This window comes from Mus caroli, chromosome 13 (assembly GCF_900094665.2).
Source record: "Mus caroli chromosome 13, CAROLI_EIJ_v1.1, whole genome shotgun sequence".
In the NCBI taxonomy this organism is placed as follows: domain Eukaryota; kingdom Metazoa; phylum Chordata; class Mammalia; order Rodentia; family Muridae; genus Mus; species Mus caroli.
Genome location: NC_034582.1, coordinates 108843551 through 108863600, shown reverse-complemented (window position 1 = coordinate 108863600; position 20050 = coordinate 108843551). Strand labels below are relative to the sequence as shown.

General features: G+C 37.1%; 1 pseudogene across 1 annotated transcript in view; it reads left to right on the top strand.

The window, feature by feature from the left end:
• Positions 1–11520, top strand: part of LOC110307753 — a 30228-nt pseudogene extending 18708 nt beyond the window's left edge. The window contains exons 2-3 of the transcript XR_002379460.1: positions 8706–8801; positions 11453–11520. The product of XR_002379460.1 is annotated as a putative elongation factor 1-alpha-like 3 (transcript). The remainder of the gene's footprint in view (positions 1–8705; positions 8802–11452) is intronic.
• Positions 11521–20050: the final 8530 nt, after the last annotated feature.

Genomic DNA, 20050 nt, shown 5'->3' with positions numbered 1-20050 from the left:
CTCTCTCTCTCTCTCTCTCTCTCTCTTTCTTTCTTTCTTTCTTTCTTTCCTTCCTTCTTTCTTTGTTTTTATAGTCTCCATCTGTAACAATGAAAAATTTCTTTTATTAGGGCATGTGAGCTACACTTATCCATGAGTATATGAATAAATATTTAGAGTGTTTTGGAATTATGTTGGCTTAATAATATGAAAGTGGTAGGTTCTCCTCCAAGATTCATGGTTTCCCTAAACCTGGGTCTTGTGTGTGTGTGTGTGTGTGTGTGTGTGTGTGTGTGTATGTGTAGAAAACTATTAAACTATTAAAGACGAGGATTCTAAACCATACCCAAAAGTGGTAATTTGCACTCCATTCTGGACTACAACTCCATCTACATTCCCAGAGGCCCTCTATGACCAGGGATACCATATAAGATACCACCCCCACCATCTGCCTGCCATGTTCCCTTTAAAGCACACCCAACAGTGGTAAACTGTCCCTTGTCCCCTATGATTTCCCAGAGTCCTCCTGGCATGAGTGACAACCAGGTAAGATCTTACTCTAAGCCCTTGTCCACCAAGTTGCCTTTAAGTAGTCTCAATGGAAGTAAACTATGCCCTGTTTCCTGTGCTCCATTTCCCAGCCCACAATTTTGCCTGTTTTCCCCAGAGGTCATTCTGGTACCAGGGACCTAAGGCCAAGCTCAGGGTGTACCCAAAACTCCTGAGGCCATGCAGGCACCAAATTCCTCAGTGGTGACTCCCTACTGGACCTGAAGACTTGATAATCATCAGAAATCCAGGCGACTTGTGCCAGAAAACAAAGAAGAAACAGATGCCAAGGTGGTGGGGAAAGTCCAGAAAATAACCATCCAACAAAGAAAAACTCAGATATCAGCACCTAGAGGTAAGGTAACCTCAAATCCCAGAGGGCTAAAGGCCAGCAAGAGAACAAACAATTTCTGATTTTGAACATCCTAAGCATCTGATATGTGAAATAAATATTTGTTCTTACCAACAGAGTAAATTATTTTATTAATGTTCAGGCACTGGATATTAAGAATAATGTATAACTTTATGGGGTTCTTTTGTTTTGTATTTAAGGAAGTTCCATATTGATTTCTGTAGGTACTAAACTAATTTATACTCTCTACAAAAAGGTGTAAAATTGTCTTTGTTCAATATCCTCCTCAGCATTCTATATTATTTATTTTCTTAATGATTGACATTCTGACTGAAGTAAGACAGAATCTTTTGGTACTTTGTATTTGCATGTTTCTGATAGTTGTGAAACTGAACATTTTTTATTGTTTTTTGACCATTTGTAGTTTATCCTTTGAGAAGAGTTTATTTCATACCTCATGCATTACTTGAGTTGTCGGGCTTATTGTTATTTATTGCTTAAATTCTTTATATTCTTAATATTTGTTAAATATTAATAGTCTGTCAGATGCATAGTTAGCAAATCTTTCTTCCATTATGTATGCCATTTCACTTATGTAGAATACTAGAGTATACATGGTTGTTATTCCTGGGAGTGCTTAAAGATTACTCTGCAGATATCAAGAGAGGACTTTTTCTCTTGGGAAACTGGCATGCACATAACAGCGTTTTGTGATAATTTCACTCTCTACTTCTGTCTCAGTTAGAAATTCTGTGGCTGAAACAAAACACTACGACCAAAAACCAAGTTGAGGAAGAAAGGTGTTATTGGGCCCAGTCTTCAATATCACTGAAGCAAGCCAGGACAGGAACTCAAACAGGGCAGGATCCTAAAGGCAGGAGCCAATACAGGGGTGATGGAGGGGTCCTGTTTACTGGCTTGCTTCTCCTGGCTTGCTCAGCCTGCATTTTAACAGAACACAGGACCACCTGCTCAGGGATGGCACCAGCCATAATCAACTACTAATTAAGAAAATGCTATACAGGATGGCCCACAGCCCGATCTAATAGAGGCATTTTCTCAGGAAAGGTTCCCTATTCTCAGATGTCTACAGTTTGTTTCAAGTGACATAAAGCTAGAGAAGTTTTCTATTATGTTTAAGGTTTAAATGAGTAGAGTTCAGGGATACTGCAGTCAAAAAGAAACCCATATTTGGTTCAAAATATCTGTGGTGGCAAGATTAGGAAGTCTTAAATGCATGTATTAAGAATAAAAGGCTTATGGTACCTGTAAGACACACAATCAGAGAAACAAATGAAAAAAAAGATATCGAGATTCAAATGTGAGGATTGTTTAAGGTCTGGGGAGTGATTTATATGTGTGTAGTAAAATATATAATATTTATAATTCTGCTCCACCTTTTCTTCTTTTTATTGAGTTGTTACTTTCTTATTAAGTTATATTTGCAGTCATTTTAGACTCTTTTTTTTTTTAAAGATTTATTTATTTATTATATGTAAAGTACACTGTAGCTGTCTTCAGACACTCCAGAAGAGGGCGCCAGATCTCGTTGCGGATGGTTGTGAGCCACCATGTGGTTGCTGGGATTTGAACTCTGGACCTTCGGAAGAGCAGTCGGGTGCTCTTACCCACTGAGCCATCTCACCAGCCCCATTTTAGACTCTTAATTGTGAATTTTATTGGTTTTAGTAAGGAAACAAGGGTGGAATGGAAGCAAATGGGGTGTGTGAATAAGAGACTCGCTGAATGTATATTCTTCTGGGAAATGGTTTACAAAGAAACTTACCTGGGATCAAAAAATAAAAGCTAAAACATAGTTTATTTCAAGACATAAACTTTTTCTTCACAATGGTAACAATAAAATATTTTAACATTTTATGTCATTTAGGGTTAAGTAAAAATATCTGTGTCTTTGGGTCAAGTCACAACTACCGTAACAAATAAATTCTGAATCAACACAGTGACACATCAGAACCCTAAGTACTTTACTGGCAGCTTGATTATTTCAGGCATCTTTTCTACCAAAGAAAGCATTATAATTGTTAATATAAGATTAGATTGGACACTATGATTTCTAAGAATGAGCATAATAACAACTCACCATTTATTATCACTCTAGCCATTGTCCTGCTGGGACTTCATGGGGAGATTGATGAAAGGTAGCAAATCAGATCTGTTAGAAAGCAAGGTCCTTATTTTGAAACTTTAATGCATGTCTCAATACTAATTCAAAATACACTAAAGTTTAATTCAGCCATTTACAAGGCTATGATTGTTTTCTAATCATTTCCAGCTATCTCTTAATAAAGAAACAGGAAAACACCACCAATGGGGAAAGAAAAAGCTATGGTTGGCCTCCTTTATTGTAGTGATATCTGAAAGATGCTGCAGGATTAAATTGAAAAACAATTTAATTATGTATCCAGTTTTTCTTTTCCACATTTACTCTAAGATAAGATAGATTGTAACTTACTATTGTAAAGAAGTGAAATACATGAAAAGTAGAAAAAAGAGGAGGAGGAGGAAGAAGAAGAAGAGGAGGAGGAGGAGGAGGAGGAGGAGGAGGGAGAGGAGAGAGCGCAGTAATGATTGCATTGTCCTAACATGGCCATCATTCTTGAGACACACATTTTAGTCCCTTCTACTTTTTCTACTTTCTTATAGGTCTACTTCTGTGATAGTGGAACTTTATCATCTTTCCTAACAGACTTTATTCTGTGATCTAGCATGCATCCTTTATTTTTCAGTTCTTCTTTGAAGTGGGTGCTGCATACTGCTTCTATGATTACAGAATTTCTGAAGAATTCATTTGTAGTCCAGAAAGATGGTTCTGTATACAATAATGATTTATCAGTTGACACATTAACTTCTTGCTTGTCAGAGTTTTCGAGTCAGAAATTTCCATAGGCAACAGACCTCTTTTAGGTCCAATTTACAGAAGGCTGCAAATAGCTCTCAACTTGGGCTTCAATCAGTATCCACTATTCTTGAAGGTTAATAGTTAAGGAGACTACTAGTTACACATGAGAAGGAACTGATTTCATTCAGACATGAGATCTATTATTCTGCCATACAACCAAAGATATAAAGACTTCTCTTGATTTTTCCATTAATCAATAATTGAGATAATCCATCCATCTACTTCCATAATTATAACTTTAAACTTGAAGAAGATAATTTGTGCTCTAAAAGAATATATATGCAGCAAGGGAAAATACAGTAATTTTTACATCCTTCGTGAAGTACATACAGTTGAAACTTATTAATAAAGTTATGATAGGCTTGTAGCGGTAATACTATACAACCCTGTACAAAAGTATAGGGAAGAAGACAGTGTTTACTTGAAATTATCTAGAGAAATGTGGAACAAATAGAAAACATATTTTTTTCTTTTTTTATTAGATATTTCCTTTATTTACATTTTAAATGTTATCCTCTTTCCTAGCTTCCCCTCTGAAAATCCCCTATACCCTATCCCCCTGCTCGCCAATCCACCAACTCCCACTTCCTGGTACTGGCATTCCCCTATACTGGTGCATAGAACCTATAAGACCTAGGGCCTCTTCTCCCATTGATGACCAACTAGGCCATCCTCTGCTACATATGCTGCTGGAGCCATGAGTCACACCATGTGTATTCTTTGATTGGTGGTTTAGTTCAGGGAGTTCTGGTGTTACTGGTTAGTTCATATTGTAGTTCCTTCTAGGGGACTACAAACCCCTTCAGCTCCTTGGGTACTTTCTCTAGCTCCTTCATTGGGGACCCTGTGCTCTGTCCAATGGATGGCTATGAGCATCCACTTCTGTGTTTGTCAGGCACCGGCAGAGCCTCTCAGGAGACAGCTTTATTAGGCTCCTGTCAGCAAGCTATTATTGGCATCTGCAATAGTGTCTGGGTTTGATGGTTGTTTGTGAGATGGATCCCCAGGTGTGGCAGTCTCTGGATGGTCATTCCTTCAGTCTCTGCTCTGAACTTTGTCTCTGTAACTCCTTCCATGGGTATTTTGTTCCCCCTTCTAAGAAGGATCAAAGTAACCACACTTTGGTCTTCCTTCTTCTTGAGTTTCATGTGTTTTGAAAATTGTATCTTGCGTATTCTGAGCTTCTGTGCTAATATCAACTTATCAACGAGTGCATATCATGTGTGTTCTTATGTGACTGGGTTACCTTACTTGGAATGATATCCTCCAGATCCATCCATTTGCCTAAGAATTTCATAAATTCATTGTTTATAAGAACTGCACAGTACTCAACTATGTAAATGTACTACATTTTTTGTATCCATTCCTCTGTTGAGGGACATCTGGGCTCTTTCCAGCTTCTCGCTATTATAAAATCTCTTTTCTTTTTCTTTTCTTTTCTTTTCTTTTCTTTTCTTTTCTTTTCTTTTCTTTTCTTTTTTTCCCTTTCCTTTCCTTTTCTTTTTTCTTTTCTTTTTTTGTTTTTTGTTTGCTTGTTTTTGTTTTTCAAGACAGGGTTTCTCTGTGTAGCCCTGGCTGTCCTGGAACTCACTTTGTGACCAGGCTGTCCTCTAACTCAGAAATCTGCCTGCCTTTGCCTACCAAGTGCTGCGATTAAAGGTGTGTGCTACCACCACACAGCCCAATTTTCTGAGGAACCACCAAACTGTTTTCCAGAGTGGTTGTACCAGCTTGTAATCCCACCAGCAATGGAGGAGTGTTTCTCTTTCTCCACATCCTCTCCAGGATCTGCTGTCACCTGAATTTTTAATATTAGCCATTCTGATTGGTGTGAGGTGGAATCTCAGGGTTGTTTTGATTTGCATTTCCCTGATGACAAAGGATATTGAACATTTCTTGAGGTGATTCTCAGCCATTTGATATTCCTCAGTTGAGAACTCTTTGTTTAGTTCTGTACCCCATTATTAATATTGGTTATTGGTTATTTGGTTTTCTGGAGTCTAACTTCTTGAGTTCTTTGTATATATTGGATATTAGCCCCCTATCAAATTTAAGATTCGTAAAGATCTTTTCCCAATCTGTTGGTTGCCTTTTTGTCTTATTGACAGTGTCCTCTGCCTTATAGAAGATTTGCAATTTTATGAGGTCCCATTTGTCGATTCTTGATCTTACAGCACAAGCCATTGCTGTTCTGTTCAGGAATCTTTCTCCTGTGCCCATATATTTGAGGCTCTTCCCCACTTTCTCCTCTATAACTTTCAGTGTCTCTGGTTTTAAGTGGAGTTCCTTGATCCACTTTGACTTGAGCTTTGTATAAGGAGATAAGAATGAATCAATTCACATTCTCGTACATGCTAACCGCCAGTTGAGCCAACAACATTTGTTGAAAATGATGTCTTTATTCCGCGGGATGGTTTTAGCTCCTTTTTCAAATATCAGTTGACCATAGGTGTGTGGGTTCATTTCTGGGTCTTCAATTCTATTCCATTGGTCTACCTGTCTGTCACTATTCCAGTACCATGCAGTTTTTATCACAGTTGCTCTGTAGTACAGCTTGACGTCTGGTGCTTCCATCAGAGGTTCTTTTATTGTTGAGAATAGTTTTTGCTATGCTAGGATTTTTTTGTTATTCCAGATGAATTTGCAAATTGCCCTTTCTAACTCAGTGAGGAATTAATTTGTAATTTTTTATGGGGATTGCTCTGAATCTGTAGATTGCTTTCAGCAAGATGGCCAGTTTTACTATATTAATGCTGCCATTCCATGAGTATGGGAGATCTTTCCATTTTCTGAGATCTTCTTCAATTTCTTTCTTCAGAGACTTGAAGTTCTTGTCATATAGATATTTCACTTCCTTGGTTAGAGTCACACCCAAGTATTTTATATTATTTGTGACTATGGTGAAGTGAGTCATTTTCCTAATTACTTTCTCAGCCTGTTTATCGTTTGAGTAGAGGATTCTGACATCACATGTGATTTTGAAAATAGATGGTAATTTATAGAATCATTTGAAATGATGAATCAGGACACATGCATACAAATTTGGATAGTGAAAATGATATACCATTGTGCCGTTTATATTGGATGTGTTCTCTTAGAAGAGTGACAAGTAGGTGAGTTAACTTGGTTTTATCCCAGTGAATGTCTTTGACTACTCAAGTATTACCTACACTATGTAGTAGCAACCATCCCCAATATGTGTGCTGGCAAACACACAGTCTTCCATCCTGATTAGACATCAGTTGAAATGGGGTACAAGAGACAGTCCTTTGATGAATAACTGCCTAGATCATTCTATTTTAAAGCAAAATTTGATATTTATCTATACAAAAACTGCAAGATGGAACTAATTCATCTTTTGTAAATATGGTATCACTGCAACTCCTTATACAAAGCCATGTCTTAAGGAAGCACTTGCTATAATAGTTTGTACAATGTTTGATTTTTCTTAGCCAAGTTACAGAATCCTAACTTCCAGAGGCCAAACCTTGAGTGTGACTGTTAGGGTCTTTCAATATGTAATACTGACAGTGCAGAGACTGGAAAATCCTTTTCAAGGAACTGAATTATGCTAATCTGATACACCCAACTTGACAGTTATAAGGAACACTTAGAACCTACTGTTTCCTGATCTGTGGTGGACCACATAGCTGTGGCCCTGTGTGTGTTACACTTACTTGACTGTCTCAAGATCTATGGAAACCATTTTGTTCATGCCTCAATTATTAAAGAATACAAACCATTATGTGTTAACCCTGTAATCTTTTAACAATGTTCTTATGCAGTTTTGTATGTACATGTTTAATTTTATGTTCTCATTTATCTAGACAGAAGAACCTTGGCATCAGTAATTATATCCTTATAATATTGTAGAATGTCTAACCCTTAGTATGTTATCAATTAACTGTAAAACAATACATATTCAATACACACATATGTAATCAATGTAAATTTACTGTGCCTGGTATCCTGGCATATGATAAAGAGACAGATTCCTTACCTAGAAGTGGGAAAAAAGAGACACATAAGCTATCTAAAGTTGACAGCTCCTACCTAAAGAGTGTGATCATCTGGAGTAATGGGTAGAAGGTTATAATCAGGTTATCTCTAAGAGGTACAGTATTGGTTGCTTAGCAGTAGACAGGGACAAAAGCCATTCTATAAAAGGATTCTTAAACCCTGTGAGGAAAGTTTGGTTGTTATGTCATGGATCATTCAGTTAAAGTCTGGAAAACATGTACTTATAACCTAATTGTAACTTCACTTAAGATAAGCAATAATATTGATTATAAAGTTAAATAACACTTGAAAAACACAATGGGCTATTTTATATATGAACTATTAGCCTATTGTTCCTTGCTTTATATAGGGCTTGGTTTCGATGGTGATGGAGTGATGTTAGGGAAGAAGAGGTTACTGTTAAAGATGATGTTATTGGTACCCTCAGTAGTTGCAAATATACTTAAACCTCTGATCTTGAATTACATTGTATTGCTACTGAAAATTGTTGCGGAACATTTGCTTTTTCGCGTGCTTATTTTATTTGATCATTAAGTTCAGATTTAGAGGTCCCCCTAGTATTTTTATCTAGGCACCCCTCACCCTCTTCACCTCCATCCACTCCACCACTTTCCTTTGCTCCTGTGTTTTACCTGCCATCTGGAACCACTTCCCTGCCTCTCCGGACTTAATTGACTCTTTTCAAATTGCATCTCCAGCTCCCAGCTTGCCCATCAGCCTTATGACTCCTAACCTTAAAGAAACAATCGACCTCCTTTCCCAGAGCCTTGCCATTTTTCTCTGTTAAAGTTCCTTTTTCCCTACCCAGCCTCTGCTCTTCTCTACTGAAGTGGCTATTGGCAATGTGCATGTATTGCTTGTTCGTTTTTTTTTTTTTTTTTTCAGGCTATATGAGGAAGCGGTGTGCATTGTTTCGGATACACGTGTGCATGAGTGTGTTTAATTGTGTCGCATCTTATATAACCAGAATGGATCGCTCAAGTAAATCCCATTAGGGAAAAATGACTCTCCAAGGAGTTAGAATATTGTACTATGGTGGCTTCCTCTTGGTCAGGAAGCAAAGCAGCACTTCCTGGATTCTTAATTGACTTGAAAAGCTCAGAGCTTAATTCACCTGAAAATGTGTGCAAACCTTACAGAAACACTCAGATTTTATTAACAGCCCCAACCTCCTCTTAAACTTCAATGTGAAATATTAAATTTAATACTAAAAATTGTGAATAAAAGTCAACAGGATAAATTTCTTCCTTGTAACTCAAATCAAATGAAACAGTTAAACTACAAGCTTATCTTTATTTATCTTCAATTAGCGATAGAAAGTCTTTGTCTTTGAATTTGCCATGGAAATGCACTGTATTTTTAGTTACTTTTTTTATTGGTAGACAACAGATTTATGTGATACAATGGCAGTACTGAGAGAGTAAGTATATGATATTTATGAAGCTTTAAAATGGAAATATATTTTAGTGAATATAGAAATTCAATAATTATGATGCATTATCAACTTTAACCCATGAAGAGCATATATTAAAGTTTTCATCATCGTAGTCATCTGGGTTACCCCAGCAAAGTAGCCAGAGAGAGGCACTTGTAGGCATGAGAAATTTACAAGTATGTGAAGGCCAAGATCAAGGAGACAGGATGTTTTGTGTCTAGTGAAGGCTTCTTTCTTGGTCCACAGAAGCTCCTTATGTAGAACGCGGCCCTGCAGTCCTGTTGAGCTTTCCTTATGAGCCACCACTCCCACGGAGAGCCCTCACACTCTGAACCATGCCTGAAATGTCACATCTTCCACTGAATGCAAAGCAAACAAGTGTGGTAAGCATAAAAGTATTCATAAAGTTGGAAATGATGAGCAACGGAAAGCTTATCCTAGACTTACCTGTGGTTTCCGTGATCTATGAAGAGTGCTCAGCTGTTGGTTCTGTGAGAGCATCTAAGAGCAGTGAAATATGACTCTTCCATTGGGGGCCCTGTGATCCATCCAGTCGCTGATTGTGAGCATCCACTTCTGTGTTTTCTAGGCCCTGGCACAGACTCACAAGAGACAACTATATGTGGGTCCTTTCAGCAAAATCTGGCTAGTGTATGCAATGGAGGAGCTAGAGAAAGTACCCAAGGAGCTAAAGGGGTCTGCAACCCTATAGGTAGAACAACACTATGAACTAACCAGTACGCCCCCACTCCCAGAACTCATGTTTCTAGCTGCATATATATCAGAAGATGGCCTAGTCGGCCATCAGTGTAAAGAGAGGCCCATGGGTCTTGCAAACTTTATATGCCTCAGTACAGGGGAACACCAGGGCCAAGAAGTGGGAGTGGGGAGTGGAGTGTGGGGGGAGGGATTGGGGGGACTTTTGGGATAGCATTGGAAATGTAAATGAAGAAAATACCTAATTGAAAAAATAAAGTAATATATAAGTAGAAAAAATGTGTATAGTGCAAACTGAAATGAGTTATAAATTCCAAGCACATGCCTGATGTCTGAGATGCGGCAGAGAAATAATCATGTGGTTAACATTAAATGCATGACTTATCTTTTGTTTCAAAAAAAACAAAGAAATATGACTGTTAAAATGACTGAACACATCCTCACCCAGTCTACACTGTTGAAAGCTAAGTCGAGTGATAAGCACCTTAGGAGTGGATCTCAATCTCCTCTCCCCACCAGAGAAGATAAATAAGTCCTGACCAGAATATGACAACATCTATGAATCAATACATTTACAGTTTTATTTATGTTTTCAGTTTTTTTAATAAACCAGAATCTATAGGTTTCGACTTTATGTTATATGCACATGGATTTGTTTTGATAAACAAAGAAAGTCAAGGGAGAAATGTGAATGCATTTCTGTCATTTATCAGTGACAGAAATGTGCCAATTACCAATTGCCAGTCACTGTTGCTAGTAACTACAAATTCTTAAACCATCTTGCCAACTTTGAACTAACTGTGGTTCATCTAGAGGTAAAATATTGGTGGATCACTGCAGATGAATCCAAGGAACCTGTAAACATGATCTGCCAAGATTTTCAAAAGCTAACACTCCTTTAATCTGAGGTTCTAGGTTACTTTTTTTTTAACATCAATTTGTCAAGCAAAAGTTTACCAGAAACCAGTTCCCAGCAGCCCCTTAGTGATTTCTTAGCTAGTTTCTCTCTGAAACTAAATATTGAATAAACATTCTGGAAAGAGATAGTGAAGTGCTACTTAGTGTCCACCAGATGGTTAGAGTCCAGCCTTTGTGTGCTCTTATCTAATGTGATGCCCTTTGTCTTATATCTGTGCTTGGCAGAGCCAAGGAGAGACAATTTTGTTCATTAGGATAGTTCTTTATGCAAGATGGGTACAATCTCACCTGCCAGTACTTGCTCTCTCTGTGACAGAAATCCCTTCTTTCCCCCTCCCCCTTTGTCTTTTTGCCTTTTGCTTTTTTGGCTTGTTACAGGCTAACCCAGAGCAGTATCACAAGCTTTTAGCACAGCAAAGTAGGTGCTGTCAGCCTGTGTAATTCCACCTGCACAGCTCTGGGCTCTGGGTGTTCCCGGCTGCAGGACTGTCTGTCAAGGGGTCCTGATATCTGCCACTTCTGCTTTCTGAGCATAATGAAAATGTTCTTTGTCTGGCTTTAGGTTGCTATGTGAAGGAGAAACAGTGCATGAAGCCAGATAAAAGGAAAGCAACCAAAGTCAGAAGATAACTTTTTTTTTTTTTTCGGCTTCAGAGACATCAGTATTCAATCAAGCCATTTAGTACCTTGGTTTTCATTCAAAATTTATGATAGGTTTCACACAAATAAAGGACTGTCCCGACAAGATCCTGGGAGACATTGGACCATTATTTATAATTATTGTTTGAGTGTTTTCTTTTAAACTGGAGCTCTATGTGGACTTGCAAAACTACTTTCAAAAACTTTTGCTTAATTCATTACATTTGTGATTGTATGGTACTGAAATTATAAAGATTGTTTTAAAATATAAAAAATAAAGGAACAAGAATAGGTGGGAAATTTAGTGGAAAAACAAAAATAGTGGAAATTAGGCATAACTGATGTTTTCACATTTCAGTAAGTGGAAATGATGAGTGTTAGCAAGAAAAAGATTATTTTGAGGACAATTTTTAATAAACCATTCACATGTAGAAAAGAAAACATTCACATGTAAAACAGAAAAGCTACGTGTCATTTTAGTTATATAATCATTATTTACATTGGCTTAATATTCTCAATTTGCATGTCAGAGTTGAACTAATAAAACCCATTAGGACCTGGTACTAGTGACTTATGGAAACAAAATATTGTCCTACAAAAACAACGTAGGACAGGAATTATTTTATTTTGGTTTTGTTTGGTTTTGGTTATACTTCCTGTTTTGTTTTGGATTTCAGGGAAAGGGTAGATTATAGCTTACGAATATGCTCCATCATGACAGCAAGTGTCTGAGAAAGAATAGGACAAGTAGCTCACTCACAATAGTTCCAGAAAAATAAATCTAACGAAGGAGATGGAAGACTTGTCTCATGAAACTTTAAAGTACCAAAAAAAAAATTAAAAGAAATGTGAAAGATTGGAACAAGACAACATTTAAAAAAAAAGAATATGAGTTTTGTTTTATTTTACCCATATCTATGCTACAGAGAGAGACACACACACACAGAGCTATTTCTTTGTAACTGAATAAGACTCCATTGTATATTAGCATTACTTTATCTTTATTTTAAAAAAATCCATTCATCTGTTGATGGACATCAAGGCTGGGTTCCAAAGCTTGACCAATAGGCATAGTGCAGTATTGCACAAATGCACGAGTCTGTCTTTGGCACGCTGAGTTAAACAAATTTAATCATTCTGTGTAATCTATGAAGGTTTCCAGCTCTGCAACTCAGACTGACTTTAGACTCCTCATCCTCCCACTCAGTTTCTCAACTGTTGGGTTTCCAAATGTGTGTGAGCCACCAGACTAGGCTAACACCATTGCTTTGGCTTTTATTTTATTTATCATTGGGGGGTAGTAATATATACTATTAAAAGTCTTACCATATTTCTTGCTATAGTTCCATCCCTAGTAAACTAAATTTGATTGCTTAAAACCATCATTTTATTTTTGAGACAAAAATGATTCCCTTTTAGAAGGGAAACTAATAAAATTGCAGAAAACTAAATAAGTCATCACTTCTTATAGAGTTCTATATTTGATCTTGAATTTATACATGTAAAGTAGTTACTGCTATTTAAAACATTAATTGCCCACACGTTGGTCTTCATTCTTTTTGAGTTTCATATGTTTTGCAAATTGTATCTTGGGTATTCTAATTTTCTGGGCTAATATCCACTTATCAATGAGTGCATATCATGTGAGTTCCTTTGTGATTGGGTTTTGCCCCTTCTTAGAATTGGGAACAAAACACCCATGGAAGGAGTTACAGAGACAAAGTTTAGAGCTGAGACAAAAGGATGGACCATCCAGAGACTGCCCCACCCGGGGATCCATCCCATAATCAGGCACCAAACACAGACACTTTTGCATATGCCAGCAAGATTTTGATGAAAGGACGCTGATATAGCTGTCTCTTGTGAGGCTATGCCAGTGCCTGGCAAACACAGAAGTGGATGCTCACAGTCAGCTATTGGATAGAACACAGGGCCCCCAATGGATGAGCTAGAGAAAGTACCTAAGGAACTGAAGGGGTCTGCAACCCTTTAGGTGGAACAACAATATGAACTAATCAGTACCACCAGAGCTCGTGTCTCTAGCTGAATACGTAGCAGAAGATGGCCTAGTCGGCCATCATTGGGAAGAGAGGCCCCTTGGTCTTGCAAACTTTATATGCCCCAATACAGGGGAAACACCAGGGCCAAGAAGTGGGAGTGGGTGGCTAGGGGAGCGGGGGCTGGGGGGAGGGCAGGAGGGTATAGGGGACTTTCAGAATAGCATTTGAAATGTAAATGAATACCTAATAAAAATTGGAAAAAATATTAATTGCTCAGATAATTTGTCCACTTTTAAATAAGATTTTTATTGTACATTAAAGAGTGTTTGTATATGTTGAAGAAGTTATAAAAATTCTTTTTCAGATATGTGTTTGCAATATATTGTCCCTACTTGGGTTATTTTTTCCAGTTGTGTTAGTACAATTGTCTTTCACTGAGGAAGAAAAAAATTTAATGAAACCAAATGTATCAACTTCTCTATGTCATGGAATATGTTTTTGTTTGTTTTCTTGAGGTTTCTGAACAGATATACTGACAACGAAGACAAATAGATGTCAATAAACATGAGAAAGTCACATGTGAATATTCAAAATAAAACAGGAGATATCACTGTGTGCCCGTGAGAATAACTAAACTATGGAACATTAACATCAAGAATGTGTTCAGATCTTGAAGGTATGGAAACCCTCATTTACTGCCAGAAGAAGAGAAACGCATATCAGTACAGCTATTTAAAAAAAATGTTTGGTAGTCATATAGCAACACATTGTGTTACCACACTGTGTGGTTTTGTATTCCCATCCATATACTATAAAGTATTGACAGCAGCATACCCAGCAAAGTCTACATGTAAATGACTGTGCTGGCTTCATGGAAAACCGGAAGCAACTAACCTGTCCTCTCACACGTGATTGAATAAAAACACTGTGGTCTGTCCACACAATGGACAAAATATCACATTGCTGAAGATGTGGGATGTTTAACACATTGTGTTAATTACCACAAGCCAGTCTAATAGAACTATTGGATCATTCACTAGAAATATGAGACAATGGAGAAAATAAAATGGTCAGTAGGCACTAGACACACTGGGCATGGGAGTTTCCACATGAGGGACTTTTAGGGAAGTAAAATTAGTTGGTAGGAAAGATAATGGGTATGAGATTTGATACTTGAGCAAACACACAGAAATATATAATACAATGATGGAGCTTTCCAGGGTATATTGCTCCTTATCAACATTCATGTTTTGATATGGACTAATCATTTTTAAATGCTTTATTTGTTCTTATTTTATGTGCACATATGTTTTGCCAGCACGTATGTATGTCTCTGTGAGAGCATCGGACACCTTAGAACTGGAGCTACAGACAGTTATGAGCTGCCATGTGGGTGCTGGGAACTGAACCCAGGACCATTGAAGAGCAGCCAGTGTTCTGAACCACTGAGCCCTTGCTCCAGCTCCCCGAGATTGGTTTTTGTACTGTACATTCCACAGGAACGTTGATGTTCATGAGAGGAAACCACTGAAGGGGCTTGGACAGAGCACATCATGTGTGTATGATCTTTCTACACCATATTCAGCTCTCTGTGAACCTGAAAGAAAGCACACCAACTCACTCAGAAATTCAATCTTTCAATTGTACTCTTTTTTTTTAAGAAATTAACTGACATTTTAAAATCTCATTGAAATTCTGAATAAATGTGTAGGAAAGGAGCCCCTGGGTTTTTGAAGGTCAGAGCTCAATAAGAAAGAATAAAACAAAACAGAACCTATAAAGGGCAGTGCAAGTTAAGAAACAGAAAAGTGCCTTGTCCTAATCTAATCGTTTAACTCTTCATAAAAGAAATAATTTGGATAGCAGCCAAAGTTGAGTGTATGTTCTGAACGGTGTGTGGGGAGCGGGTGTGGTGGTAGTCCCAAGATGGCGCCCCGGGACTGCAGCCAAGTCTTATGACTTGCACCTGACTTCCTCATACACCTGAAAATAAGCCACATCCATCTTGAGAGCTGCCCAGGTGCACCATGACGCAAGATCAGGCCATTTGATGAAGGCCAATGAACTGAGATTACACGGACTGGGCTGATGGGGTGTGGTTGAGGGGTTGTATAAGGGATTGCGATTGGGGGCTAGGAGAGATTCCTGCTTGCATGTTGAAAGCTTCCTGAATAAACTGCTTTGAGAAAAACGCTGTGTCATCGTTCTTTTCTGCTGGTCGGAGACAGAAGCGACAACTGTGAGGATAAAGCAACAAACCAAACAAATGCAGGCACTGAGCTGACAGAGTGTTTGTTGGTTACTTCAGTGGAGTGTGGTATTGGTACAGTATTCCCTAAGAGTGCCTAGATGTATAAACCTTACTTGTGTGTCACAGAAGGGCTGAGCCAAAAAGGGGATATAAACTTCCTTGAGTCTAAGAGTATATATGTTCTATTTAAGAAAAAAAAATCTGAAAATATCTCTTTTAGAATATCCTCGTTTAAAATTAATTTATTTTAAAAAATGCATGTGTATGTATGTAAGCCTAGGTGAGCCCCTGGGCTCTACATAGCATAGATGTTGTCAGTGTCAAAAAGAAAGAATCAGATCCCTTGAACTGAGTTTAGCCAGGTGTGAGCTACCATGAAGGTACTGTGTGTTGGAGCTATGTCCTCTACAAGAGCAGTAAGTGTTCTTAAGCACTGAGCCATTTCTTCTGCCCAATATCCTATTTTGTTGTTGCTACTGTTGTTTGTTTGTTTCAGATCAAACCTTGAAGGGATTATCCATTTGCAATGGTCTTTGAAATTCAGGAATAGTCTGGAAATACTTCTTGTAAGGACAAGAGACTAAAGGAGAATTTTATCTTATTGCTCACTCTTTCCTGACAAGTAAGCCACGTTCTATTTGTGTGATAGATAAGAAATGGTTCTCCAAAGAAATTCCTTGCTATAAAATACTTTGCTCAGGTATTACAGAAACTCCTTGTCAAATATAAAAATGAAAAAAAGTAATATTTAACAACCCATATTACATTTTAAGGTCTAGGAAATTGTTTAGCACTGATTAAAATTGATCATTACACGAATCTGGAATGCGACATGAAAGCACTGCATTGTTCGTTAAGAATGAGCCCTAAAATTTAAATCCATAGCCCATATCCATTTACCTATGCACACAACAAATAGTTTGTTTATATGTTCACAAATACATATTGTATTTTTGTAGGATGCTTAATGTATATGTATATAAAGAATTTCTTTTCATATGAATTTACTGTATTCACCAAATAATGAATTTATTATTTATCAAAAAGATTATTCTCATATAAGAAAGGCTTAGAAATACTTTGCATGAGTTCTTATCAGCCAATATTTTTAGTATACACTAGAAAACTATATGGAAGTTGGATAAAAATGAAGAGGAATACTCCTCCATTGCGGGTAGAACTGCAAACTGGTAAACCACTCTGGAAATCAATCTGGGGGTTCCTCAGAAAACTGGAAATAGATCTACCTGAAAACCTAGCGATACCTCTTGGAAAATTACCTAAAAGATGCTCCACCAGGACACAGAGGCAGATGCTCCACTATGTTTTTAGTGGCCTTGTTTGTGATAGCCAGAAGCTGGAAAGAACCCAGATGTCCTTCAACAGAAGAATGGACACTGAAAATGTGGTTCATTCACAAAATGGAGTACTACTCAGCTATTAAGAAGGAGGACATCCTGAGTTTTACAGGCAAATGGATATCCAGGAACTGGAGACTATCACCCTGAGTGAGGTAACTCAAACCCAAAACAAACAAAAACAAAACACAAAACAAAACAAAAAATGTACAGAATACTCAAGATACAGTCCACGGAATTCAAAAAGGTCAACAAGCTGAAGGGCCCAAGTGAGGATGTCTCAGTCTCCCTTGAGAGGGAGAAGAAAGCTATCACAAAATGGGAGGAAGGGTGGGAAAGGGGATGGAGTGGGGGAGGGAAGAGGCGAACAGGATCAAGTATTGGGTGGGAGAAAAGGACTGAAGCCCTGAGGGCCAGCAGAAAGAATGGAAACAGGCAACCTCGGCAGGTAGAAGGTGGGGAACCCTCCAGAAAGTACAGGGAACCCTCCAGAATGCTCCAGAGACCTGGGAGATGAGAGAATCTCAGGAAACAAAGGAAGGAACCTTAGATAAAATTCCCTACAGTATGGGAGAGGGAACTTGTAGAGTCCACCTCCAGCAGAAAGACAGGGCATCAAGTAAGGTATGGGATTGCCATTGCATAGTCAAAACTCTGAACACTAATGATCTATGACTGGGAAATTTTTCTAGGCTTCCTATATTTTTAGTTAAAATTGTATTTTTATTGTCTTGGTATGAACTGAGAAACTGTAAAAACATTCAGTTTTTTCTAATGCTTAATGCTGAAAAATAAAAGTTGACTTGTAGATGATGTAGACTGCTTCAGCTCCTCTGTATGACTTGCTCCCGTTTTATCTGAAACTACTGAAAATGAATCCACAAGAAATGTACACCAATGCATCTAAGATTCAGGAAATAACCCCTTTTGCCAGCTGGTCTGGAATTTACAAAGCATCTTAAGAAAATAAATACAGAAACATCATTTGATCCCCTGACTACATCTTAACTAGAATGTGATGAAGATGGTAAAGTCAGCAAGAGGCTCAAAATGTTTAATGCATGAAGCTTTTCCTTTTAGATCTGCTTTGACACTATTTTATAGAAATCGCCTACTAATCAACAAAATTAAAATTAATAAGTATTCACTGACCCCCAAAGAAGCCTAAGAGATAAACTAACCACCAAGAATTAAAATATAGGAGAAAGTATTTTATTCCAGTTTTAGTTATAATTTTATAAGATCTCCTGACTCACTCTATAGTATGTCTAATTTAGACTATTCGGTAATCTAAATCAAAGACAGGGTTGATGAAATCTAGAATTCTCTCTCCTCTGTGGGAGTGGCTGACTGGGGAATGTATTTCAGCATTCCTTTTGTATATTCCTATATTTTGAATCTTTAACATGTTATAAATTTTTCTGAGAAAATATTTCATAAGTAAATTCTAAGATATATTTACCTTAACTTCATTTTGCATTTTACTGTAGAAATCAACATGTTTAATTTGCATAAAGCCCACATATAGTCTTCAAATTACATAATATTAAAAGTTTTCTATATCTAACATATTATCAGAAAAATTTAGGATCACATAAATAATTTCTAATATATAATATACGACTAGAGATATGTTCATATGTGCCCACATTTCATGTTGTCTCAATTAAAGGTAATGGGTAATTTCAGCAACATTTTTAAAGCTAGAATTACAGGACATTTTCTTTAGAATAAAAAATCTTGGAACTACTTTTCATGTTTGTGTTGGATTAAAAATAATGTATTAAAAATAAAGGGCCATGCTTCACAGAATGATTAGCACAGGGAATAATTTAAAAAAAAAACTTGAAAATGATAAAAGGATATTTTCTTTGGCCACGGTATTCTTGATAGTCTTTCATCCTCGATGTAACAGAATAAAAGAAAATTTCATGAAGATATTCTTATTCAGCTTTTAGTTATTGGTCCTTTGATCTCTGGAGTGTGTATTAAATTTTCCAATTTAAAAACATGCTAAATAACTTATAGAAAATAGCAATGGCCATGCACACCAAATATTACTTCTGAAAACTGACTGTATTTCAAAAGATGCTTTTCCATTCAAAGCAAGTGTGTACACTTAAAAATATGTATTTAATCGAATTTTTAATTAAATTAACTCAAAGCTATGATTTAGTGCTCATGAAAGAAAAGATTAAATGAGAATAGAGAGAGGAGGCCCCCATCTTGCCTTGCTGATACCTTTCAGAGTTCACCTGAAGGGGCCACCCTCTAGTTTTCTGAACAATGCTTTCCACAGGGTTATTAAATCCCATGGACAACAAAATAATAGGCCAGTGGATTTCACTTAGAACTTTCTTTAGCTCATTAAGTCTTGGGGTTTTCTTATGGAAGTCAAACATGCTGTATTTTTCTTACAATTGGGCAGTAGGTATATTGAGTTCGATTTTGATTTTAAAAAGAACTACTACATATATCGAGTTGTAACTTTGATTTTAAAAACATTTCTTTTTTTCATAAAGGAAAGAACCAAAAATCTTGTCTAAAGACAGGAAAGTCGCCATGCAGAAATTCAGGGACGCAAAATAAATACACACCTGCGCACATAAAAAAGATTCAAAGGTAAGTGTCAGCTACACAGGCACTAGCTTAACAGTAGTACATTAAGTAGTCATCTTAATGCTCTTTTTAGAGATATTTTCTAAATCTATATTCCACTTGGTGGGGAAAACATTTATTAAGCCTAAGACTCACAAAATTGGTCATATGTCTGTTTGAGTGGCATGATGTAATGTTGCAGCCCATTTTTAAAAGCCATTATTTGAGCTCCAAAGGTAACTATGTAAACCTTCATAACTTCTTTTAATAATCAACTTGTGTAAGGTAAATTTTGGTAAGGAATAAAATAAGAA